Below are 27,421 nucleotides of genomic sequence, written 5' to 3' on the forward strand. Positions count from 1 at the left end.
AACGTGTAATCACTAGCACCCGTTTCACATGTTCAGCCAGGTCATTTCCCACGAGCACGGCTGCTGGCAGAGTCGATGAAATCGCTAGCCGCCAAACTCCCCTCCAGCCTTGAAAGTTGACAGGTACCTCTGCGACTGGGAGTGAGATTATCTGCCCCTCAATCCCTGCTACCTTTATGCTCTCATTCGGGATTATATATTCCCTAGGAATAATATCTGGATGGCACAGGGTTACCTGGGAACAAGTGTCCCGCAGTCCCCGATACTGACGGCCAAGTATTCCTACGTCCACCCCTGCTGTCTCAAACAACTGAGAATCTGTTCTCACGAGCAAGCATCGCTTGACCTCCACAAGAGGACCACCTTCCTCAGCCTGATCAGCAGATGCAGCCGTTCCAGACTGAGCAGCCATGGCAACAGGCTCCCTCAGTGACAATGAGCCTTGCTCTCTCTGGACACAGAACACAGCTTTTGGCTTGGTTCCACTAGAATCCTGAGGCACAATTCCTTTTAGCTGCTTTAATTTCTCACACTCTGAGATTAGATGGCCCTTTCCCTGACAGAAATAACATTTTCTGGTGTATTTTGATTCTCTCTCATCTTGTTTTGGTTTTCCCTCCAAAATCTGAGGTCTTGGTTTCATGTCTGAGGGCTTCCCTTCACCATGGGCCCCTCCCCCTTGCTGGTTTTTCCCTGGTCCCTGAGAGTACTTGCTGTAGGTTTCTTTGGGTTTACCTACAGATTTCCCCTCACCCAAGGGCTTTCTTATCTGCGAAATAAAATCTGCGATCTCGGCTGCTTCTGCCACAGATTTTGGTTTCCTTTCCCTCACCTGGAATTTCAATTCCCCATGCAGGACTGAATAGAACTGTTCCAGTGCTATCAAGTCTTTAAGCTGCTCGTAGGTCTCTGTCCCCTCCTGAGATAGCCATTTCTCAAGCAGCCTCACCAATTGGGCCCCCACTTGGGTAAAAGTCTGCTCTGGTTTTTTTGTGAGGGACCTGAATCTTTGTCTCAGCTGCTCCGCATTTATCCCATGTCTGGCAAACACCAGTTTTTTAAACTCTGCAAAATCTTTCATCAGTTCCTCAGGCATCTCGGCATAAACCTCAGCCAGGCTACCACTGATTAAAGATCGCATGATGGTCATCTTCTCAGTTTCCCTCACTGAGAAGTCCACAAACGCTCTTTCCACTAAGGAAAAGAACACCTCAGGACAATCTCCCTTGTGGTACACAGGGAATTTCTTCAGGTCAGCTTTAGACAGTTGGCCTCCCTCAGAATCCCTATTGTTATTATTGTTCTGATTCATCAGTTCCAATTTTTTTAATTCAAACGCCATTTTCTCTCTCTGCAATTCCAATTCAATTCTCTGTCTCTCTAATCTTTCTTCTTTTTCCATCTCCCTCACCCTCAGTTCATGCTGTTGGGCTATGAGTATTTTTCTGAGTTCTGGGTTTTGCTCTCCTGTGCTGTCACCTTGCACTGAGCCAAATTCATCCTCAGAACCTTGGTCAACCTGGGGGTCTTTCACTTCACCCATTTCTGCCACTTGGCTTCGAGTCAAGGGCATAATCCCCCCTCAGAACAAGCTGCTTTAAAAAGTCAAGCCTCAAAATAAAACGACCACTTTTTTTTTTTCTCTTCTTGCCTCAGAACCAGCCTTCTAGAGCTTGCTGCTGTTCCTTCAGCACTAACTTGCAACAGTAGCGAGTCAGAGCCTACCCCCCTCTGCTGGGCCTCTCAGCAGGCAGGCTAAATCACTGTTACTATACAGTTTTGCCTCAGCTTTTTTCCCGCCAAAACCAGGCTGCCTCAGAGCACCCTAATCTAGTCTTCCCAGTTGGCACGTTCTTCCACTAGCGCACCTCCCCGTGAGGTACACCTGGAAGATTACCTACGCGCCTCAGATTGTCCCTGACTAGACCCCCCTTGCTCTGGGCACACTTGCCAAGGCTTTGCTGGACCGCTGGACAACTGGACCAGTCGTATCCCACACGCTGGACACCAATCAATGTGACAAACCCAGACCTACTGGGATCTGCCACACGTTAACTAAGCTGCCACCAACCATTCCCTATAAGAAGTCACACAGACCAGGGATGGATTTTCAACAAATAAAAGAATAAGGTTTATTAAATACAACACACAGGGAAAATAAAATGATCAGGTGAATAAGATATAGTAACGTGGCTTAGTCTCATTCATACATGCATACAGTTTGGTTCACACAGAACCCTTAACTTGAAGCACAGACCCTGAACCTATCAGTTCTGGCTAACCAACAGACACCTGAACCTATCAGGTTGGTACTCTGACACACAGTAGTACCCTGTCTGACACACAGACTCCCACACCAGCTTCTTCTTCCCAGCTGCTGCTTCTTCACATCCCAGCGTCTCCTCTTCACCACACAGGCTTCACATTTATATACAGTACAGCCCCTCCTCCTGATGTCCCGCCTTCCACTCCCCATAGGATGGAACTTTCCCTCCAAACCCATGACAGACAGGTAACATCAGTGCTGTATGTAACACTTGGTACTAGAGTTCTGTTGTCCGAAATTGATGCCTATCACAGATTCGACCCCTCCACCCCATGGATCTACTGCAGTCCTCCTCCTTCTCATGTTGTTGGGTGAAGATAAGAATCCCCAGAGCATGTGGAGCAAGCCCCTGGTGCAGGCACTCCCTGTGCAAGCATCCATGCTCCAGAAAATCAAATGATGATGACCCACACAGGGGCTGAAGCACACGTTCTGCTCATATGGTCTGGTTGGCGCTTCCCCTACAACCTGGGAGCACAGGAAGGAAGAATATTTTAATAGTTCCTGCACTACTTGCTATAACCTGAGAAGGCTGCATTCAAATGTACTGAGGAAGGACTTCATGGAGGCCACTATAAATTCTGCTCCAGACTCAGAACTCTTCAGACTCAGACTCTAGCTGAACTGCACACCCAGCAAACATGAGGATAATATTTAAAACCCTAGTGGCTGGATTCCCACTAGCTGATGAGATGTCAGGGTGTACCTCCGTTACGGAATCAGGTGCATGGCCACGGCACCTCATCAGTTAGCCACACTAGAAGCCTTACATGAACACCAACAGGATTCTGCCCAGTGTACGTCTTGCCTCTTGATGCCCCAATACTTCTACCGTAGTCTATCCCACAAGCTTATTATGACAGCTGGTGCTGCATATGGACATTTCAATATTCTTGTGCTAAATATTTTCACAAGTACTGTATACTCTTTGGAATGGAAGGGTATCTTCATGTCTCGTTTCACAATAGATGAGAAATTGGTCACACGGTGGGGTCCTGCCACAGTGGGGAATGTGTGTGACTACATTCTGCTCCAAAGAAGATCTGGTTTAGAGGTTTAAGTCTTGTTATTCTAGCTTATATACACAGAGAGATCTTGCCAACATACTATATGTCACCAAGCTTGGTAAGCACTCTTATTTCCTTTTCTGCAAGTGAAAAGCCCTATGCTAAGCAGAGATGTCGAACGAGAATTAAGAGATTTGTTTCTAGCCCTCCACTGTAAAGTTATCTAGTACCTGAAACAGAGGCTTATAAGGGAAACCCCCTTAATTTGTTCTTCATGTTGTGCCTAGCCTACAGCATACCACTAAAGACAAAAGGCCTCACAACAAACCTACAGTTCCCCAGGGCCTGTTTCTCTGCCCCTTTTCAGAATGAAGGAACCAGAGGAGCACTGAGTCTATGAGCCCCTCTCATCCTGGCAAGATGCCATGACTTCTAGAGTAACATCAGCAGTGGAGGGAATGGAAGCCTTATTACAACAGTGTGAAAGCAGAGCATCCATTAACAAAAACAAGGGTGCAGTAATACATTGAAAAAAAGTCTAGGTTTTTCTCGGGTTGAGCACACTTGAAATCAAATTTAAAATATCTAGTTTATATGATGTATAGCTGAGTGCAATTTTTCTGGCCTGGAAGCACTTTTTGTTTGTTTGTTTGTTTGAAAAGTGAGATGTTTTAAACAGTCTTGAGGGAGTTGCTTATTTTAACTCAGTTGTGGATGTGATCTATTTCGAACCATTTTGGCACGTGTGCTCACCTGTGTCAGAGTAAATTGTGTCTGTGGGGTTTGTCAAGTAACGGATACCAGGATCACAGGTTTCAAGCTGCAGGGAAACCTTGCCGTCCAATCTGTTAGACACAGACATATAAAATATGTTAGACATAGACATAGACACATATATAAAATAACACTGACAGTGGCCAGTGTCAGAGGCATGTATACTGTGTCAGAACTTCTCTGCTCTCTACCCACTTCATTCCTCCTGCTTGCAATTGGAGCCAGAGGGAATCAGAAGGAGTATATTTTAGGTTTTAAAGAAAGAAAACGGAGAGAGCTAGCAGAGAAATAAAGGTTGGGTGAGTGGGACCACTCCCTCTTTTGCAAGCCTAGAAACCGCCAGGATTGTCAATTTCACTGGTCAATGTCTCTGTCCCACTCACTGGTACGCTTTCTCAGTCCCAGCTCCTATCTGTAATATTGAGCTAGTGCTATTCCAGTTTGGGAAAAAAAAATTTAAAAAATTTTAAAAGTAAAATTGCAGCAGCAAGCGGCTATGAGAGGCAGCCAGTGTGGGGGCGGGCTCAGAACAGAACCTCAAATGGAACAATTGAAAAAGCCCATATAGCCCCCTTGACTGATATACAATACAGTTTAAAAATGGGTTAAACATTTTCCCAAGAGGATGCATACACTGACTCAAAACCCATGTGACTACTACATAATTTTAACCCAACTTCAAAAGCCTTGATCCATCTCTCAATTCATTTTCATAGTGTAATCACACCCTACAGAGACTGACTACTTAACAGCTCTCGGTTGCAACAATCCTGAGAGTAGTAATCGCTTCTTTCAAGATTCCCAGATGAAAAGTTGGAGCCCATGCCTACATTTCGTAGGCATGTAGAGTCGTGAGTCACAGTTCTCTCTTGACTACTCATAGATGAGAAACAAAGCTTGCCACCATGTGCATTCAGCATACCTACAATGGATGGGCACAGCGGGCTTCTTACGTACACCACGGAAATGCTCTAGAGAGGAAACTCAATCTAACTCACACGCGGTGCAGTGTTAATTCCACAGGCTCCACCTTCTCAATGTTAGAAATGCTTCTGCCAAAACAAACATTTTCAACTAAAAGCATCTCACTTGCAAAACTAGTGGGACAATACGCATGGTGCTGTACATCACATGTTATGCAAAGAAGCCAAATTTGCTCTTTTTTGAAGTCTGCAACAAAAAATCCCATTTATTTTCAAGCTTCTCAGAATCATGCTTTGATGTTTCAGAGGATAAAACGCACCCAACAAGAACTTGTGATTATTCTCTCTATCTCTCTCTCTCTCTCTCTGCCAATGTAATGTCTTAAGTGGGTTTTATCAACTGAATCAAAGCCACTCCTCGTCCATTCGTCATGACTAAAATATGGCATAGCTTGGCCCATAAGCCATGCTTTCCCACCCTTGCCTTCAAAAACCACCAAAAGGAAAGAAACACAAGTGCAGAGAATCAAAATACAGAGAAGCAGAGTGATGGGGGAAATTCACAGGGTGGTTTTCACTGTATAAAACTGGGCTTGCAGGAAGAAGGAAAGTATCTACATAAATTCCATAAACTGCATCGTGATTATGCATCATATCCTGTCAAAACTGTCTGCTGTTTTATTGCATTGTGTGTGCTCAAGAGACTGGTGCAAAGTTCTCTGAGCTGCCAAGGATCTCGCTCCATTCACTGTGCTTTGTTGCTGAAGAAGCAGATTTCCTTGATTCATGACAAAGGATTTCTCTCTCCCCCCCCCATCGCCTCCATCTCTTTCTCTTAGGGATCAGTGCTGTTTTCCCACCCTCTGTATGCAAACCGGGCAATACAAACTGTGCCCATTAGCATTTCAAGGAGCTTCCTCTGAACAGGGCCAAGAAAAGCTCTTTTTGGTGGGTAAAATCCATTTTGTTCTCTCTTGTGACATCTGTTCTAACTTTCCAAGCCAGAAAGTAAACCAAGTGAGCTTTTTGATTTACTGTAGTAGAACTTGGCAGTGATACCTCGAACTCTTAAAGCATGTCACTCTAGTGGATGTACATCACTGCATCAACAAGAACCTCTGCATATTCCCAGCACAGAGGGTGAACGGAAGGAATTTCACATCTCTTCTCCAGTTTATCTCCATTACTTATCACAATCTCAGCATTGTCCTGTCCAACAGAAAGCATGTTTTTAAAAAAATGCTGCTGTGTAATTTTTTGCCAGTAGCATTCTCAGAACCTTCGCTATGCTTTTCTCCTCCACTTGGCTTTCGCTTTTAACACTGTGGTGAGTAACTATGGTCATACTAGTGACATTTGGATGCATGTGGTCAATTAGCAAATTAATAATGAACTGTGGTGTGCCTGCAACCGCTCTGCAAGGCAGACACAAGGGAGAAAGCAAAGTTTACCCATCCCACCAACAAAATCGTTGTGGGTCCCAACTTTTAAGGCAAGGTGGGGCATGGGAATACAGGAATATGTATTTCAGTTTACTTGCTTGCACACACACACACACACACACACACAGACACACACACACACACACACACACACACAGACACACACACACACACACACACACACACACACACACACCATCACTTCCATTATCATCACTAGCACAATGCAAGATAAAAGACTAAATTTAAAGCCTACAGATTTCTTTCCCCCTTTATACCATCTGTGCTGTATAGTTCTTAGGTCTTTTACACTGGTCATCCCACAAACAAAAAGCTGAAAGCAGATTCCAGCAGGTTTTCTCTCTCTCTCTTTCTCTCTCCCCCATTCATTCTGAGGTTCATCAGCTCCGTATGGATTCAGCCCACTGCTGTGCTAAATCAGAGGCCTTTCCCAGGATTGACATGGTAATGAAGTCCTGCTACTGCTCAGAGAAAAGGCCTCCATAGGTATTCCACTTCCCAACAAACTCAGGCTTTTCACCCTATTCAGTCCCCCAAATTGTCTCAAGCCAATCTAACAGCTGGGAGCCGGGATTTTGCCCGTTGGGGGAGCAATATGTTTTACTACACAATCACATCTTAAGCGCTGGTTAACAAGGCTCCTGGACAACTCAAGAAGCTATAATAAATAAAATGTGAGTCCCCTTTTCCTTTCTTCAGGCTCCCAAACCTATTTAAATCTCCTCCTTAATATTCTGTAATCAAAGAGGTCTTCTTAAATGCAAATTTTCTGTACATCAAATTCTGTCTTTGTTCAAAAGCACATTGAAAGGAACAAAGCTATTGAATAGTTCAGTGACAAATTGTCTGAATGACACTAGAATCACAAATCAGTACATATCCTACACACACACACACACACACACACACACACACACACACATCCCCAGTGTACATGATACAAAAAGATTAATTCAGATAGATCAAGGTTAAGGGAAAGGCCAACTTTCTTAATACGTTGTCTATACATATATATACCTTTCCCTCTGTTGCACGCCGCGCGCACACACATACACATACATCAATATTCTATACGTCTCACATGTTTCATAGAAAAGTGCTAAGCATTTAAAATTATATGCATGGTGTTTATATGTGCAGGTGGCTTGTAGTGTGAAAGCTCCCCACACAGCACAACTACAAGTTTCCCAAATGTCACCCTACTTCGAATACTAAACTTTGCCTCCTCTGATGAATCCAATTTTCAGAAAAACATCAAATAGACTCAGACTTACCCATACATATAAAGTAAGAGCATGTGAAGTAAACAAAGGTGCATATGTTTTATTAATTAGGACGGGGGGGGGGGGGAATCCTTTAGCACAGTGGCCAGAAACCAGTTGGTGATTTAAGTGTGCATAAGTTAACTGTGTAACTCACCTTGGTGAATTGCTGCTTTACTAGCAAGGCAGTGGCTGCAGTACTAAGCATGTGCCTATTACACAATCAGGGGCACAACACACTTTATCAACAGTAATTGGCGACAGTGTATTTAACTCACGTACGTGTCAATCACCAGCAGGATTCTGGCCAAACTTTGGAATTTTATGCTCTGAGATATCAACATTTCTTGGTGCATCAGGTAAGCTGGTAAGAATAACACAATTCTCTCTGAAGTTTAGCCATTCACCAGCCAATAATAATAATAATTTTTTAAAATTTCTGAACTTCATGCTCTGCTTTTAATGCCAAACCACCATTCCAGAGCACCTTATTAAAGACTAAAACTCTATTATTGTGAAGGACAGGAGGACAAGAATGCGCCATCTCCTCCAGAAAACCAGGAGAAAGGATGAGAAAGGGGTGGCAGTAAGAAAGAGCAGGAAAGGGTCAAGATAGCAGTGTGTCTAACGGAGGAGGGTAAGGAGAAAGTGGAGGAGCAATGGTTTGATGTATGGGAGAAGGACATAAAAGAGAGCACAGGAGCGCAGGATTTTGGGTTTTGAGACCGGGAAAGGGGAGAAAGAGAGGAAAAGGCAGGAGAATATTAATGACTTGCTGAGAGACTTTCCCAATCTGAAAGTCGATGGTTTGCTGCCTGACCCGATACCAGGACAAGAAGGAATTACCATCATGGAGACCACGGAATGGACAGTGGTGGTGTACCCAAGGGGATACGGTCCCTGGAAGAAGGTGGTGCGACCGGACTCCACCTATGACAAGCCACCCCCAGAGGGGGATTGGGCCCATCATCCATGCTGTGGCACTATATGTGTGGTCAGTAGCACCCCGTTGAGAAGACCCAGCAACAGAGAGAGGTTTGGGCCAGCACCCCGATAATGAAGCGAGACTTTGGTTATGGCAGTGGTGACAGAGTTGACAGACAGTTGATTAATGAAGATCTGTTAGTTCCTACTGAAGTTACTGTTGACACCCCGTTGGTGAATAAAATTTGTTATGGTTTAAACACACTGGCTTTGTCTATTCCTGCGCCAAATTCGGGACCACCTAAGACTCCTAACGAACCCTTTAACAATTATCTAGAAAAATATTTAACAATGTAAAACAACAGCACATGACAAAAGTCCAATCAGTAAAAACTCACAGTAGCTTAAGACAGTTATGGGTGATGGCCATCTTTTAAAGCCTAAGCCATCACGGAAGGGTTTGTCTGATGCCAAAATGGCAGTGATGTGAGACAGGCCTCTCTAGGGATGATATTCTGCAGGTACAGTGCTCCCCCTAAATGCCTTTGTCTCTCTGGTCACCATCCACCTTACTTCTCAATACAAGGGAACATAGAGAACAGTCTTCAATGCAGACTTTGGTCTTTGGGGCACAGGTGAATTGGCATGGAGAAAAGTGCCCAGCCGTGCCACCTGGGTCCAGAGCCATTCAAGACTCTTAACAAGGAGCACTGGCACTCTGAACGGAGCCCAAATGCCTGGTGACAAATAAAAACAGTTCAAATGAAATGTACAGATGATGACATGTTACAACTATGACCTCTTGGGGTACGTAAAGCTTAAAGGGCTGAAGAGCAAAAACTTTATATAAAATAAAACTTTTTATATAAATAAAAGTTTATATAAATATAAATATATATGCACACACACACACATATATTCACTACAAAATCAGTATAAGGCTGCTCTGGTGTTCACAAAAAGGCCGACACACGCACACAGGTGTGGTCGACAGATGGGTCTCGCAGAGCAGATTACTCAGACGAGTGCACTTCCCGTGATGTAATCGTACCACCTGAGCATTCAGATGACAACTGCTGAGTCATTCAGAACTGGTCGGTCCCACGTGATCCTGCGCTTGCAAATTCTTTGAAGTTTTCAGTACAGTTGGAAAGAAGAGTCAGAAGAACTTTATTAAACGTGGGCAAGACACTCTGCCCCAAAGACCAAGGATTACATTGTGAAGCCGTCCACCTTGTGGGTGGAGTGCGAGAAGAAATGGATCACTTCTCAGACAAAATAAGGCAATTCTATCAAATTGTAATATGCAGAGTGCAGATTCATTGTGCAATAAAGGTGTCGGGTAAAACCATTTTCTTGGTTTGAATAAAACCAACATAAATCAAACCAAACAATAGTTGAATCTGGAAAGCCGCTCCTATTTTCTCCATCTCATGTCTGATAGATGAAAGAAAAGTAGTTCAAGTAAGCATGAACAGGACACAGTCCTAGAGGAAAATACCTTGTAGACTTCAGAACCCTCCTAAGCTGTATTGATCCCTATCCACCCATGAAAAGGAGAGAAATGCAATAGATGATCTCAGGTAATTAATAGCTCACTGTTTTTTAAAAAGAAACAAGTAACACACTTCCACAAATTTGGTGGAAGAAACATCAATAGTTTAAGATATGCAGATGACACCTTCTTACTGGCAGAAAGGAGCAATGAGTTCAAATGACTTAGGAAAAGTGAAAGAACAAAGTGTCAAAGCAGGACCCCAGTTGAATGTTAAGAAGATAAAACTCTTGACTACAGAAGAGCTACACAACTTTAAAGTCAAAAATGAAGAAACTGAAATAGTGAAATATTTTGTATACCTTGGTTTAATCATCCATCCACATGGAAACTGCAGCCAAGAAATCAGAAGGTGACTGAGACAAGCAGCAATGAAGGAACTAGAAAATGTAAGCTAACGTAAGGATGTGTCACTGGAGACCAAGACCAGGTTCACACTTCTGTATTCCCAATCACCATGTCTGGGTGTGAAAGCTGGACAGTTAAGAAAGCTGACAAGGGAAAATAGATTCATTTGAAATGTGGTGTGGGAGAAGAGCTTTCTAGATACCCTGCATGGCTAGAAAGACAGACAAGTAGGTCCTAGATCAAATCAAGCCTGAACTATCTTTGGAGGCAAAAATGTTGAAACTGAGGCTTTGGGCACATCATGAGAAGGCAAGATTATCTGGGGGGAAAAAACAATAATGATGGGAAAGGGAAAGGCAGCAGGAAAGGAGGAAGACCAAATACAAGATGGATTGATTCCCCCAAGAAAGCAACAATTTACAAGAGCTGAGCAGGGCAGTTAAAGACAAGACATTCGGGAGATCGTTTATTCATCGGGTCACCATAAGTTGGAGGCAACTTGATGGTACATAACAACACGTCACTTGAAAAGCAGTAGGTGATGCTATGGCTTCTGACTTATGGTGGCCCTAGTAGGAATTTTAAGGAATGTGAGACATTCTAGAGGTAGTAGACCATTGCTATCTCCCAGCGAGTTTCCATGGTCAAGTTGAGATTTGAACTAAGGTCTCCTGTGTCCTAGTTTACATTCTATTCACTTCACCACAATGATTTTCATGCAATGCTTTGCGTGTTACTTTTTAAAATGAACTTTAAAAAACTTTAAAATGAACTTTTAAAAAAGGACAGTGACAGGCTCACGGAGAAGTGGCAGGAAAATTTATTTATTTATTTATTTATTTATTTATTTATTTATTTATTTATTTATTTATTTATTTATTTATTTATTTATTTATTTATTTATTTATTTATTTATTTATTTATACCCCGCCTATCTGGCCCACCGGACCACTCTAGGCGGCTTCCAAATATAAAATCAAATAATAAAACATAGACAAATACATAATAATCAAACAAGAACAGCAGTAAAGATAAAAAGGAAAAGTAAGAAAAAAATCAAGAGTTGGAAGAGTTGGCTGGAGGGAAGGCCTGAATAAATAGCCATGTTTTAAATTGGGTTTTAAAGGTGCCCAGTGTGGGGGCCGCGCGAATCGCCGGAGGGAGATTGTTCCAGAGGCGAGGAGCCACCGCCGAGAAGGCCCGGTTTCGTGTCTTCTCCTTCCGGGCCTCTCTCGGCATCAGGCTCCTCAGCCTCACCTCCTGACTTGCGCGGGTGATCTGGGTAGACCTTGGTGGGAGGAGGCGTTCCGCCAAATATCGAGGTCCTAAACCGTTTAGGGCCTTATAAGTAAGCATTAAAACTTTGAAGTTGACACGGAAACAGATGGGCAGCCAATGCAATGCGGCCAGCGTTGGAGAGATGTGTTGATATTTTCTCACTCCTGTAAGGAGCCTGGCCGCCGCATTCTGCACCACCTGAAGTTTCCGTGTCAGCCTCAAAGGCAGACCCTCTGACTCTCTTCTTTCTTGGTGGTGGGGCAGAACATGGTCCAAAGGGGCAGAGCAGAGCAAACAAATGGGCAGCAGAAACAAGGATGAAAAGGAGGCAGGGTCACTCTTGCCCAAGGCCCTCCTAAAAATCTAAGCCAACACTGGGTGTGTCCAGCCATGTGATGTCTTTGCACCCAATTTTATTGCACAGAGAAGGTTAAGTGATCAATTTCGGCAACTGGTGCAATTCACATTGCAGTCTGTGATCCTGTACTGTATACCAGTGATGGTGAACCTTTTGGAGCCCGAGTGCCCAAACTGCAACAAAAAATCAACTTATTTATTTCAAAGTGCCACTACTGCAATTAAAACCCGAATGCTGAGGTTTTAGTTTAGAAAAAAAAACTGCTCCTGCACTGCAAGGGTTAAATGCTTGGTTGTTTTTTTCCCCCTATGGGCGGTAATAACAAATAAATACTTACTGGTCCTTGAATCCCCCAGTGGGCTAGACCGGTAATGTTTGCCATTGCCGCCCTCCGCTGGACCACTGCACCAGCAGAGGGGAGTGCCGAAATCCAGGATCAGAGGTCGGGTAAAGTATTTCTTTATGGCCACTTATGGCTCACGTGCCCACAGAGAGGGCTCCGAGTGCCAGCTGTGCCACGCGTGCCATAGGTTCGCCATCACTGGCCTAGTGGTTCAGGAGTCTATGAATGCAAGGCTTGATTTCTCTCAGTTTGAGAGAGAGCCAGTTCTGTTCTTTTGTTTTCATTGGGGCCGAAGGCACTGAATTTGCTGCCGACTTACTAGACACGCAGAGAAGCTTCCTGTATTCTGCTTTGATGGGAAAAAGCCTGACCTGTGCTAAGATTTGCATGTGGTGTTATCATTCACAAGACCTCTTTCTAGTGTACCATTCATAATTGTTATACTGAGAATACGTCTTTCCATGACTGTTGTTTGCAGTGGTAGTAAAGGCCTGATCCAGAAGCACACTCTGGGGGTGACGGGGGGGGAGGCAGTCCTGTGCCTGCTTACCCAGCAGTATGTTCCATTCAGCTCATTTGGACTCTGAGGAGACATGTTTAGGTTTACAAATGTCTAGCTACAAAGCAAGTTCCTCCAGCGAATGGGTCAATGGGAATGGACCTAAAATATAAGGCCCCAGGAACAAGACAGTTGGGCCACCTGCCTGCAACATCAGCTACAATGAAAATACAGGCATGCAAAGCACAGCCACTGGTATCAATTTATTGTCCAGGCTCTTCTTAATAATTGGTAGGTTTTTCCCATACTTTCCAAACTTAATCATGGTCTACTAAGAGTCATAAAGGGTAGTGTTATGTAGGGATTTAGCTTGTCCACTGGAAGGCTAAAATTGAGGGGAGAACAGGAGCACCCCTGCAACGCTTCCAATGGCTCCATGCCTCCTCCCCCACACCTTCGTCATCCTTAAAATATTTAGAATTAAGTGTGCTTTCCTCCTTTATCAGTTATTTTCTATTCTGCTCTCTTTCGTTGTTGTTGCCTGTGTATTTCCTTTTAATTCAAAACTAGCACCAGTGCTCCTCCTTCCATGATTTAGGAGTCCCCAAATCTCTTGTGCTTCCCGCTGCTTCTTCCTTCTCCTCTACCGAGGCATGCCTGTTCTTGGCTCGTCCTCCCAGGGACCCATCCGGTGACCCAGTCTTCCTCTCTACTCAGCTGTCGTGATTCTTTTTTCCTCCTCCCAAATTCCCAACAATTACCCTTTCTCTTTCTCTCTTCTCTTCCTTGTCTCTCCCACCTCACTTTTTCCCCTTGCAGGTCTATACTGGGGCTTTGCAACCCTTCGCTTTGTGACCCGACAATCAGCTGTTCCGTGGCTTCAAAATGGCCGCCGGAACAGCCGAAAGGGGCCGGGGCGCAGCGTTTTCGCGCCCTTGGTAGGCAAGGGGAGGGCGCAAAAACGCTGCGCGCAGCCATTTCGGGGCTTCCGGCAGCGTTTTCACGCTCTCCCCTTGCTTACCAAGGGTGTGAAAATGCTGCGCCCCGGCCCCTTTCAGCTGTTCCGGCGGCCATTTTGGACCCGCCGGACAGCTGATCGCAGCCATTTTCGTGCCCTCGTTCTGCGAGGGGAGGGCGCGAAAATGGCTGCCGGCATCGCTGTACGGTAAGTAAACGTGCCAATACGGTAAGTAAACATGCCAAAGTGTTTCAATGGCTTTTTAAATTCCGTACAGCGATGTTTCACACAGCGAGGGTTAATCCGGAACGGATTAACCTTGCTGTGCGAGGCATCACTGTATATAAAAATCATGCAAAATGGAAGCTTTTGTGGGTGAATCACATGATCAGAGGGACTGTTGACATCATCTTCAGGACTCAGCCAATCACGAGGTTGCTGCTGCTGCTGCCATGGAAATCCAACCCCTTTTCTCCTGGGTCTTTGTGACCTCACAGGGGCCCCACCTCTCTGCTGGCAGATAAAAGGGGCTTGTTGGGCAGGGCAGGAGACCAGAAGGGAGGCCAATGGCCAGAGGGCAGTCCGGCAGAGAGAGCGGCAGTGGCTGCAGGGGATCCAGCCCTTCTGCCCAAGGCAAGTTCTTTCCCGAAAGCAGATGAACTTGCTAAGTGGGCTGGTGAGTTAACAGCTCGAGGCTGGCGGAGATATGCGGCTTGAAGCTGGCTGATGTCACCGATGGACCGAGGGAGGGAAGTCAGTGGACGTTGGCAGACAGAAGCTGGTGGAATCTCCCTGCGGAAGCTGGCTGAGGCTGCAAAGCGGAGGTCGGCGGAGGTTGGCGGATGAAGCTGGGCCACGTTAGTTTCCTGAAACCAGCTGGTGGAAGCTTGGTGGATGGAAGCTCGTGTTTGTGTGTGAATGGCTGGTGGAGTGAAGGTGTGTGTGTTGGGGGTTGGCTGGTGTGTGTGTGAATGTGTGTGTGAATGGGCTGGATGGTGTTCCGTGGGAATGTCGCTGGGGTGTGAGTGTGACCCAAGCATTCGGGAGCTGGTGGAGGGTGGCTTCAGAAGCGGAGTGAAAGAGATGAACGGGTGGACATTCTTGGTGGAGGCCAGTGGACGTTGGCATGTGGAGCTTCAGGATGAAGTTGCCAGAACATTGGTCGGTGGATACGCCTGGGTTGAAGCTGGTTGATGGCCGTAGACGAGCTCACCCCTTAATTGTTTTTTTCTCTCTCTTTCTCTTGCAGGGCCCGAAGCTTCCTCTTCCCCAAGGAGATGCGAGGGACCAGAAGGCAGGCATCCTGCTGGAGCTGAACCAGGCCATTGTCTCTGCTGAGGATACCCATTTAGCTTCTTTTCCAAAACCAATAAAAATTTTTTTCTGGAATGGTTTTGAACTGTTGTCTTGTTTGTCAGGGACTGTCACGGGATTATCTTCCCCATCCCATCATTATATCTGGGGCCCAATGCCACTCCTCCTGTGAGCAAGGTCCTACGATTCTTCCTCTAAGGAAGAACCCTACCTCACAAGATAGGTTCCTTCTTAAAAGCAAGGTATTGTGGTTTGAGGCATGCTATAAAATTTCCACCTTGTAGCGGAAATCCGGGCTGAGAAAGCCTTCGAGAATACATTCCACCTTGTAGCTTTGCTACAAAAAAGGCTCTTTTTGTAGCAAAGCTACAGTATCTTTCAAAGAGTTATCTTTCCACACCATAAAATTGCTTTATTCCGACAAAGGACCCTCCCACATCTTTCAGTGAGCTGATCCTGGAGATCTGGTGGCAATACCTGCACTGTGGTGGCAAAAAAAAAAAAAGAGAGAGAAGGAGCTATAAGATGTGACACAGAACAGGCAGGCTGATGCTTCTTGGGCGAATGAAGGAGGACAAGCACAGGGTGGCCAGCACTTCTTGCTCCATCTCAGGTGGTAGTAACTCTGGCAAATCATAAGTATAATAGGTCATCCTATGTGTTCTTTGCTCCAAGCAAACCTTGGATGATAAAGCTGCACACCACCACAACCATACTTCAATGATCACACCGGACACAAGACAGTATGTACGTATGTTTTACTGAAATGGAAGTTTATCTCTCAGAGCAAGTTTGCCTTTGAAAGACCAGTCACTCTAACCGCCATATAAACAGATCTGGAAAAGAAAGGCCTGCTTCCTGTCTCCTCTCTGGAACATACCGGCAAGTGCTAACGTGTATCAGATGAGTAGGAAAGCACCCCATAGAAACCTCCGAATTGTTTTCAGACAAAATCAAGGGACTCAATATGCCACCCACAGGCAATACACACAGAATTGAGTAAAGGCACAATGTGAGGAGGCGACTGACCAGAAGACAAGGACTGAGACTCAGGTAGAAAGCCAACATTTTGGCCCTTGACTTCCATAAAATAATGTGAATTCCAAATGAGAATACAGTATCTCTTGAATTCGTTGCTGGGAAGCAGAAGAACATTCCTGCATACAGTATTCACCTGCTTGCTTACTAATAAGCCCAAGCTAGCTTCTTTGTCTTATCCTGGGTTTGTTCAGTTTTCATTAGCATTAAAAAAGTCAGACCAAATCTCACAGCCTCCTTAATAAAGTTCTTTTATACAATACTTTCCCAATGACTGAGGACCAGTAATTCCATCCTTGCTGTTGAAAACTCTTATTAGCCACACTCAAAAGAAAGAACTGGCCCAACTACACTATACATAGTGGAATGTCTTCAGTGAGCCATGAATGTAATGGCATAGTGTGATTCATTTGTTAAGAATCATAATAGCAAACAGAAGCTGATATTTGCAGAAGAAACAGAAGGAGAGTTGTCTTAGTTTTATTATTAGCTTTTCCTTCTGTTTAATGCATTGTTTTTATGTGTAACATGGAGCTTAGAAACTTTACTTTGAAACTTTACAACATGCTGTTGGTGGTGATACTCATATGTGCTGTGAAGTTGGAACCAAATTACAGGCAACTCTAAGAGGCCTTTCAAGGTAAGTAAGATATTTCTCTCTCTCTCTCTCACACACACACACACACACACACACACACACACACACACACACACACACACACACACACACACACACACACACACACACACACACACACACACACACACACACACACACACACACACACACACACACACACACACACACACACACACACACACACACACAAAAGTGAGTTTCCATGCCTGAGTGGGGATTCAAGCCGAGGCCTCCTGAGTCCAGTCCCCCATTCTATCCACTACACCACACTGGGTATCCTTTTATAATATGTTAATATGTTGGGAGTGTTGTTAATGCATTCAACAATGGGTTGAGGGTATTTTTTTACTTTCAGAACAGAAAAAATGGCCCATCCTCCTTCATCATAGGCATCCTTCAGTCTCGAGAGACTATGGTAGCATGCTCTGTATGGAGGACTTGGAACGAAGTCTAGTGTTTTGACACTGTACGCGAAGCTGGAGTGTCCTCTCCAGAGCACGAAGCCCGAGTAAAATAATATAGAGGATAGGCTGTTACCCAACCAGCAAATCCCCCCTCTCCACATCACTGGAAAGGCAAGAGCTAATACAACTGGTTTCAGCAACGTTGCAGGAGTTGACAGAATGAGACGAACTGCCTCTGGGACTCCGGCTCCGGATTTTGCCTCGAGGTTAACATCTGAAGCCTTTTCCATCAGTGGATATAGCCACAAGGCAGTGGAGGTTTGAAATCAAGCGTTTTCCTTCTCTTAGATGGGCTGCCTTCCAGGGCTGAACGAGTCCCACCTACCCGGCCTGTTCCCTCATGGCATGGAGGACGATGGCGGCGCCTCCTTGACCCTTCAAAAAATAACCATTTTGAAATAATAGCTATAGTTTATTGGAAAACATGAGGCAACAGCATTAGATAACAGAAGTTAAAGGCCAACCTTACGCCTTCTCTACATCATAAAGTAACACATTGCAGGCAAAGCCTTTGATTGCAACATGTTACTTCCAAGCCCTGATATAAGGTACATTTTTCTTCAGTGTCTTTTTTTTTACCCTCCTTTGCTCCCCTGATGTCTGACCCCAGAGCACCTGACATGCATATCTAGTAAAAAGCCAGACATTCACATAACAAGAAAGAATGTTTGAGAGTTATTCAACGGAAAAGCCTCTAGATCAGGAAAAGAGGTGGATTTGACAAGAGTTCCCAAGCTGCTTATAAATGTCTGCGTAAATAGCATTCTTATTAATCCGCTAATTCAAGATGGATTAATAAGAATGTACATTAGCACTGAGACAAAGAATAAAACTTAACTCACTCTTTATATTGTACAGCCTAAAACTTTGTTCACTTACTAAAGTTCAGTATATAATTTTTTCAAAGAGGGACATGAACACACTTATTTACCCGCATCCTGCCCAATACATGTTTGTTTGTTTGTTTCTTTAGCCTTGTCAACATTACATTTCAAATTTGCACTGCCTCAGATTTGAATATCAATTAATCTTTTGAGGCATCATAAAGAAGAAGACACCTCTATTTTTAAGATACAGTACATATTTTGTCAATTAAAATGGACACAGAAAGAAATCCTCAGGAAAATACCAGTAGCAGCGTTCCCCACAGGGTTCATTATTATTATTATTTTCTGCAACATGTTGGGATTTTTTCTGCATATATGCACTTACACTGCTTTCCCAGTTCATTAGTAATATCAATCCAACAATATACCTAAATTGGATAATAATGCTGATTTCCAAGAGCAAAGATATATTTATAGACATTAAATTTACAGCTGATACCAACCTGGAATGGGCAGCAAATAGAAGACAGAATCCGGATGCAAACAAACTTGTCAGAATGGAGAATTGGGCCCAAATGCATTCACTCATTCATTCATAGCCTACCTTTTCCCCTTACAGGACCTGAGGTACCTTACAATACATGTTTTAAAAAGGAAAACCCACAGTAAATTACAATATTAAACTAGTATGAAATACATTATCTAAATAAATAAATAAATAAATAAATAAATAAATAAATAACAGTATCATTTGAAACTCTCAAAGCAAAACAAAAATCATTTAAAAATAACACAATGGCAACAGCAAAACAACACCTGCCTTTAAATGGTTCTGATTGGTTGAAATAAAAATGTCTGCCAATGGCAGAGGAACAAGGAGGACCAGAAGGGAGTTCCATGACCTGGGAGCAGCCGCCAAGAAGGCCCCGTCTCTTGTTCTCACCAACTGTGCTTGTGAGGATGGCAGGAGAGAAAGAAGGACTCTCCCCGATGACCTTAGGACCCAGGCAAGCTCATGAATTTCAACTGACGTTCTACATTTAGCCAAGAAAAATCAGAAGCACAAATATATTTTAGGTGACACTTGAATTAACATCACTCCATGAAAAAAATTTGTTTTAAAAATTTGTCACTATACCTTGTCAGGTCACTTCAGTCTTTTGGTAACTCTATGAATGAATGACCTTCAAAACTCCTGCTGTTGTTGTTTTGACTGCTCAGGTCTTGCATGCTCAAGGCTGTTGCTTCCCTTGTGGAGTCAATTCATATTGTAGTTTGTCTTCCTCTTTTCCTGATGCCTTTAACTCTTCCAAGCATCATTGTCTTTTCCAGCAACTCTTATCTTTTCATGATGTGCTCAAAGTACAACAATCCCAGTTTCATCATATATATTTTTTTTGCCTCTAGAGAGAGTTCATGCTTGATTTGCTATAGTAAGCTTGATTTGATCCAATAATTTGTACTTCTGGCAGTCCATGGTATCTAAAAAGCTCTCCTCCAACATCCCATTTTAAAATTTTTTCCTATCAGTTTTCTTCAGTGTACAGCTTTCACATCCGTACATAGCAATCTGGAATATTTTAGTAAAGACTATTTTGAACAAGTTATACAAAGTCTTTAACAGTATCAATTTCTTCACTGTTGCCAAAGTATTTCCTCTAGTCAGTTCTTCAATACAGTGGGGTCTTGACTTGAGAACTTAATCCGTATTGGAAGGCAGTTCTCAAGTCAAAAAGTTCTCAAGTCAAATCTGCATTTCCCATAGGAATGCATTGAAAACCATTTGATCCGTATCTGCTCTTTTCCGTCCATAGAAACTAATGGGAAGCTGCTATTCCGCCTTCGACCACTAGAGGTGGATATTTTGTTTCTTTTTTTCTTAGGTCAAGAAAGGTTCAGGGAAGGCAGGGAAAATACAGTCCAGGCAGTACAGTACCAGGCAGTCCGAAGACTGTCTCCCAATCCACTCTCTAAACGCTGGGAGGAGTGAGGAAGCAGACAGGCACCCTTTTCACTGGCCAACAGTTAACTGAAAGTTCACTTTTTGCACTTTCCCTGCCTTCCACGTGGGTTTTTTTCAGTTCTTAACTCAAATCTAAGTACTTAAGTCAAGTCAATATTTTCCTATGAGAGCGGTTCTTAAGTCAAAATGTTCTTAACTCAAGCCGTTCTTAAGTCAAGACCCCACTGTATGCTGTTTCCACTTTCTCTTATTTTATCCTGATCAGTTAATATTTTTCCACGTTGATCTCTCTCAGTATTCCTAATCTAAATCTAATTTTCCCTTAGATTTCTGATTTTACAGAACAGACATCTTATTTTTCATTATTGGTTGTTCTCTTCCATTGCATTGCACTGATTACTGAAACAGTACTCTGCCTCTAAGGGGTGTGAGCCCATTGGCAATAAGAACCACAATTAAATTGATTGTAACATTATTTAAATTAATATATAAATTTTGGAGCACAGAAAACATAGGTGAAATCAATTTATTTGGACTATAACAGTCACTGAAAACTTGCATTTAGACCTTATTTCTGTCACCTTTTGCTTCTCAACTGTTAAGCATTTTAAAAATTTCATCAGTCATCCATCAGGACAGTTTCTTTTCTTTTGACTAGAGGAGTAGTCTTTTACATGCCTCCCTGATAATATCTATGGTTTCAGTCCACAGTTTTTCTGTTCTGAGTTTATTAATGCAAATCTGATCTTTTTATGAAGTTTAAATTAATCAGAAATGTGATTTAAATTATATTTTGGAACTATGATCCTTTTGGTGTTTTTCTTCAGCTTGACACTAACCATATTAATGGTTTGTGGTCTGCTCCACAATCTGTTCTTGCATGTCTTTTCAAAAAGAATACACAACTTCTCCAGTTACTACTTCCAGTTATGTAGTCCAATTGATTTCTATATTGGCCATCTGGTGACATCCATGTGTACAGTCATCCATCCGGTTACTTGAAGTATGTATTTGCAATAAACATGTTGTTAACTTCACAGAACTGCATGAGTCATTCTCCTGTTTCATTTCTGACTCCTAAGCCAAATTCTTCAACGTTTGGTTCTGCTTTATTTCCTACTTTTGCGTTCTAGTCTCCTATTATTATCAGCATGTCCTTTTTTAGTGGGTGATCAGTGTGTTCCTGGATACTTGCATGAAAGTTATCAATTTATTCTGCTGCTTCAGTATCTATTTCTGGAGCATAGACTTGTATGATGGTTACAAAGCCTGATATTACTCTATTAGGCTTCACCATTAACTGCTTGTGCTACATGTTTTGGGTTGTCTCATCATGGGATTTTCATCATAGAGTCTAGAATATTCAGAAGTGGTTTACTATTGTCTTTCTCTGCACATTACTAACAGAAAGTAGCTTGAGTGTTACTACCATTGTCTGGGAAAGATCCTCCACCAGTGCCATTACCTGCTACTCATTAGCTGCCCTTCAGGAGCTTCTCTGCTACCATCATCCCTGGGACTCCTCAGGGTGACCTGAAAAGAATGATAATCACTGAGCTTCTTTGTTATATGCCACCAAATTGATCCTGATTTGTTCTATATGCGTTAGAATTGTGAAGCCTTTCGGCTGATGCCTCACATTCCTGAGGTCTGCTCTGGCAGCGGTCGAGAACAGGCCATTTAGCACGGTCATGCCACGGACAAAATCTATATATGTAAATAATTTTTTTTAAAAAATCCTCATAAACAATCAATAAATGAATCTCTCTATGGACATATCAGCCATTTACAAGTCTCACATTGACTCGCAGGTTTGTTTGGGTTTTTAATATCCGGAAACTAAAAGTATACGTCATAAAAACAGAAAAATTAGATCTCAGTCCATATTGGAATATTCTGAAACTTTGATAAATTTTTTGAGGAAAGGAGAGCACCCAGTAAAAGTCTGGAGCACTTGCCATGCAAATACTGTATCATGATGGGTGGTAGGGGGTAAAAACCTCTTGTTTGATTTTGCCACATTTCTCAGAACTCCATCTGCCTTTTCTCCGTATTCTGTCTTCATACCGGATTGCAAAACTTTCTGAAATACCATATTTTTCCATTCATAAGACACCCCTATTTATAAGATAGGGACATCTTATAAACTTTTCTAACCCAAAAATTAGCTTTGAGTATTCATCCTCTGGGCTCAGAATGCTCGGACATTACAAGTCTCTGTTGCATCTGAGCCTACAGGCACCACCTCCAACGAGGTGTGTTCCAACTGGTTTGTTCAGCATCAGGGGATGTCAGTTCCATAAGGCTCGTGATTGGAAGAAGCCTGTTTACAAAGGCAAGGTACAGGCCTAGGATGTAACTATATGCATTTTTCAAAGACATGAGTTCTGAATGGTGCACATTTATTTGCATATACTTTACAGAAAAGGGAAGATCTGTTGCTTGAGATTTTGTCCATACAATAGGACACCACAGGAGATACTTTCTGATACTCTCTCAGACTGCAGTTTGGAAACACAGAGATACAGCTGCAGACATACAGATCCATGAACTGTCTTCTTTTCTTTCTCCAACTAAACAACATTGTCAAGGTGCTAATAGAATGTGAAATATAAGGGGGCAAAAGGAGCCTGGAATTCCCCACATGTTGTGAATCGAAGTTGCCTGATAATGAAGATTCTGCTCTTTTTATCGCGTGGCTTCTAATCACGCATGGGTAGTGCAGATGTTATGGCACTGCCACTCCCATCAGGCGGAAACAGCATACACGAGGGTCATGGATTATGAAGGTCACACATTGCTCATCCCTGTTTTTAACAGATGTTGAATTCTGACATGGTATTTTAATTAATTTTTTACTATTATATGCTTACAAGCTGTCTTGAGCACATTTATGTTTAAAGGCCAGCTACAAAACACACTCAAAAAAGGGATACCCAGCATCCTAAACTGTGCTTAAGTGACTGCTAGGAATATGCTGGAATACTGGCATCTCGCGATTCCTCTGACCCAGCCCTGTTCAGCCTTAATTTGCTTCTAAACAAGTGAGGTCACATTCATGGCCTTTCTACCTAGAGTACCAATTTATGGAAAGCAGCCAAATACAGTCAGCTCAGGGAAGTCACAAGAGTCCAGCATATCATCAAGGCCTAACTAAGAGTAGATTTTAAAAGATCTGTCACTCCATTAACCTTTCGAGCTGCAGCAAGTCTAGCCTGGGTGTGAATTTAGATGCATCTGGAACAACTGATATTTTCCTATTTAGTTTTTAAAAAATATGAAGCCCTGCCTTCCCTAAAAAAAAGTTTGCCATAAATATACAAGAGCACAACACTAACTCAAAATATCATACACTGCTCCTGGAGCAGAGGACAAGGGTTACGGATGATCACAGGAACATCTGGGCACAGAACTGTGGAGCTTGGAAAGCTACCTTCGATTACGGTTCTTCTCAACCATAATGTTTCCAAATTCTTTTCTGAAACATATCTACGAAATAACTGAATGTTGTTTGGAATTTAAGATTGCTAAATGTGTTTGCTACATCTCCAGTGCGTGCTCAAGGCCCTGACAACAAATCATTTTGATTTGGGTGTCAATTTCTTTTTAATTCACCACGTTGCCTTTGTTTCTGGGTCATGTTCATAGCTTGATTTTGCCAAGCCTGGCCACGAACACGTTAAGACAGATTCTCCTGCTCCACCACCACCACTGAGGTCCATATAAGAAAAGCTCTCTAGTCCAGCATTCCGTTCCCACGGATGAGGAACTAGACAGATTAGGACACTTACTGAAATCTTGGGGAACCACTAGGCTTCCCAAGCAGGGAGAAAATTTCAGAGTGAAGGGTGCTAGAGGAAGATTAACATCTGGGCTCCCAACTTCCAACTAGAACCAGCTCAGATCAAAGGTGTGTATGCGCGCATCCCACACAGTATCTGTTCAAGAAGTAGTACAAGGAATCCACGTGGTCTGTGTCATTCTCTATCACACACACATACTACAGTATTTACCAGTCAATACACATGGGGTGGCCACCTGTTCCATCATAAGAGCCCACCAAGAGTTGGTCTCAGCTTATGATCCTGATTCTCAGGGAGTGGGAAGATGATAACCTAGAACACTAAAGATCCCTGCAAAACACTTAAGCAAAACATTAGGGCAATAACATCTTTCCATTTCTAATCCCAGCAACTGGTACACAGACAGGCACACTGCTTCTGATACCTGCATCTCTAAAACCACTGGAAGGAATCTTATTTCTTACATGTGCCCGCTAAGTGCAGTGGTGTAAATCACAATGGTGAGCTGCTGGTATGGTTCAGGCACCAGCAGATCTATTCCTAGTCACCGACCAGTTGCGTGACTTGGTGCAAGACAAGAAATTAGAGATTCTGTAGAGGTGAACATGAGGGTCCGCCCACGCCCCCCATGGCTGGGCTGTCCACTCACCCTTCTGCTGATGCTACGGGCTCCACGCTCCCTTCCTATCGCTCCAGAGCTCGCGGTTAGCTAGCCCCTCCTGGCAGGAGGTGTGATGATGAGCCTCCCTGCCAGGTTGAAGAGTGGCTCACAAACTGGGTGCTCTGGAGAGATAGGGAGTGTGGAGCATCAGCGAAAGGGTAAGTGGGCAGTCTGGCCCCAGGGGGGCGGACCCTCGTTATGTCCACCTGAGTGGGGATATTCATATACAAATACAAATACCCCCATCTTTACAAGGAATACAAGCAACAGGATTCTGTCAGTACGTGAATATCATGGTTAACAGCCGCTGTTAGCCTGTCGCTGCTTTTATCTAATGGTCCTTAACACCATCCAAGTTGGCAGCTATCACATATGCTTTATATGTTTTGAAGAAGCAATGCAGATTTTACTGATCAATTTATTTAAAGCTAATTAGATTCAACAAGCGGAAACATCTCAAATTAGGGGACCACCCCACTTGAATCTGTTTGCATGGTATGGCACGAACACATTTCTTTTTGTCCACCTATTTCCTCTCATTGGACATGTTTTGTGGAATTTTGAAACAATTTTTGAAATCAACGAGGAACAGGATGATCCCTCAATCACTAAATCTCTTTTTTATATGTTATGAAAAATCAGTGCCTTTGCTTTCTAACCTGATGACTGGGTGCCAATGGTGGCAGCAGGAACCACAAATGCAGTGTTATGTCAGTGAACTTATCTTTGTTTCTGTTGACCTGCTCTGGAGGAGCCAGTGACAAAAATAATAAATGCAACTAACACATTGTTACATTTATACAAATGATCCATTTATTTAACATCCTTAAGCCGCAAACTACTTCAAATTGTAGTGTGAGTCTTAAACCTCCTGGAAAAAAAAATTGCTTCCCAGACTGCATTTCTGAACTTCTTAACGATGCTGTCCATAAGCCAGGATTGCAAAAATTATATGGGATAACTGCAGGCAACAGCTGGGTCATGCTACGTATTTGAAAATGACTGATAATAAGCACCTTGGATACTCCTCTAATACCAGTAATAGTAGTTTCAGTTAAGTCACCTTGTTGAAAGCATCTGTTTTATGTTACTCTCCATTCCAATCTTCGTGGATTGAAATGGAGAGCAAGATAATACCAATACAGTGAGTTTCCAAATTCACTAAGAATTAGCTCATACCTAATCTGTATATCTCAAGCCTTCCTTAAACTATTATTATTACTACAGTAACATAAAAATGCATGGCACTTCATACAAATCTACCTTAATCCACTCCCACCCCCTGCTAAGTCACTGTTTTGTAACAAAGGTCAGTTCCCCTTCCCTCTCAAACAGCCACCTGGAACACATTTGCAAAAACTCCTCGCTAATCCAATTTCTCACCCACCCCTTCCAAAACCACTGCAATGGAATTAAAATTGCATTCTATGGTCCTCATCCCCTGGGGTCCTGCCCCTTGAAATCTATCAGAAGGCTTTGGTGAAAAAGAGAGCAAGAAGCCTCTCAAAAATTAAAGACAGTTTCAAGTTAGCTCACCCCAAAATCCAGCAAAATGGTATCAGCAGTCAGTTCTGCAACAGACGTTTCATTTCTTTGGATTACAATCAGGTGTAAAAATCAGAAGGCATGTCCAGGATTGATTTGTTGTTCTGTGCCATTAAGTTTGCCTCTAGTGACCTTAGGAATTAGAGACCTCCCAAACAAGGATTGATGCAACCAGAGAAGTACATAAATCCAATATCATGATAACATATGGTCTAAATTCTAAAACACAGATAGTGTCTCCTTCCAAGAATATATATGCATCTGTGGTTTAGAGGAGGGGTCTCCAAACTACAGCCTGAGGGCCACATCCAGTCCACCTTGCCGCTTTATCCAGCCTGCTCCCTTCAGCCCATGTGCATGCAGGGTGGTGGTGCATGCAGGCATGTGTGGGTGGGCAGGCGTCCATGTGTAGAGGGTGTGGGGGTGTGCATGCATCTGTTGGCAGATGTCTGTGCAGGTGGGGGGGCGATCAGGTGCGCACACACACATTCCTGTTCTTTCGGCCCTCAAAGGTGTTGAAAATATCTGGTGTGGCCCTCATGGTTAAAAGTTTGGAGACCCCTGGTTTAGAGGCTGGGAGTTCAATTCCCCACTGGGCCTCCTTAGCAAGGGGCTAGAGTCAATGATCCACAGGGTCTTTTCCAATTCTGCAGATCTGACATGATGATGATCATGATGACGATCAACATTACTATCACAAATGAAAACACTTCACATGCATTTCCGGTGTCATTTAACCAAAATGGGTTGGGGCGCTGAAGGAAATGAACACAAATAATTCATACATCAAAGATGACACAAACTCCTCCTTCAGGAACAAATGGTGAGCAAAGCTTGCTTGAGCCATCATTTAAACAGAGGTAGATCTGCTGGGGCAAACAGCACAGCTGAGCAAATTAATATTTACTGCTTCATATATCTGACTATCAAGGAGCACTTACAACTCAAGTCCTTGTTTTGGTGGTTGAGAACCAATCTTCCCCGTTTCCTTTTCCCTTCCAAACCCTGTCCTTGTGTTGCTTGTCCTTTCGGTTTGTAGGCTTTGTGACAAGCTTTCCTCTTCTCTCTTCTTGGGAGCTGCTTTGTTTGTTTGTTCAGTCGTTTAGTCGTGTCCGACTCTTCGTGACCCCATGGACCAGAGCACGCCA

The 27,421-nt window shown here is 43.2% G+C and overlaps 2 long non-coding RNA genes across 2 annotated transcripts in view; both read right to left on the bottom strand.

The window, feature by feature from the left end:
* LOC140707524 (uncharacterized) overlaps positions 1-27,421 on the bottom strand; it is a 101,525-nt gene that overhangs the window by 65,972 nt on the left and 8,132 nt on the right. The window contains exon 2 of the long non-coding RNA XR_013542515.1: positions 4,087-4,178. This is a non-coding gene — a long non-coding RNA (uncharacterized LOC140707524). The remainder of the gene's footprint in view (positions 1-4,086; positions 4,179-27,421) is intronic.
* On the bottom strand, positions 16,076-21,719 carry LOC144587369 (uncharacterized). The gene is made up of 2 exons (XR_013542516.1): positions 19,122-21,719; positions 16,076-17,849 (listed from the first exon to the last, which is right to left on the bottom strand). It is a non-coding gene; the product is annotated as an uncharacterized LOC144587369 (long non-coding RNA).

This window comes from Pogona vitticeps, chromosome 1 (assembly GCF_051106095.1).
Source record: "Pogona vitticeps strain Pit_001003342236 chromosome 1, PviZW2.1, whole genome shotgun sequence".
In the NCBI taxonomy this organism is placed as follows: domain Eukaryota; kingdom Metazoa; phylum Chordata; class Lepidosauria; order Squamata; family Agamidae; genus Pogona; species Pogona vitticeps.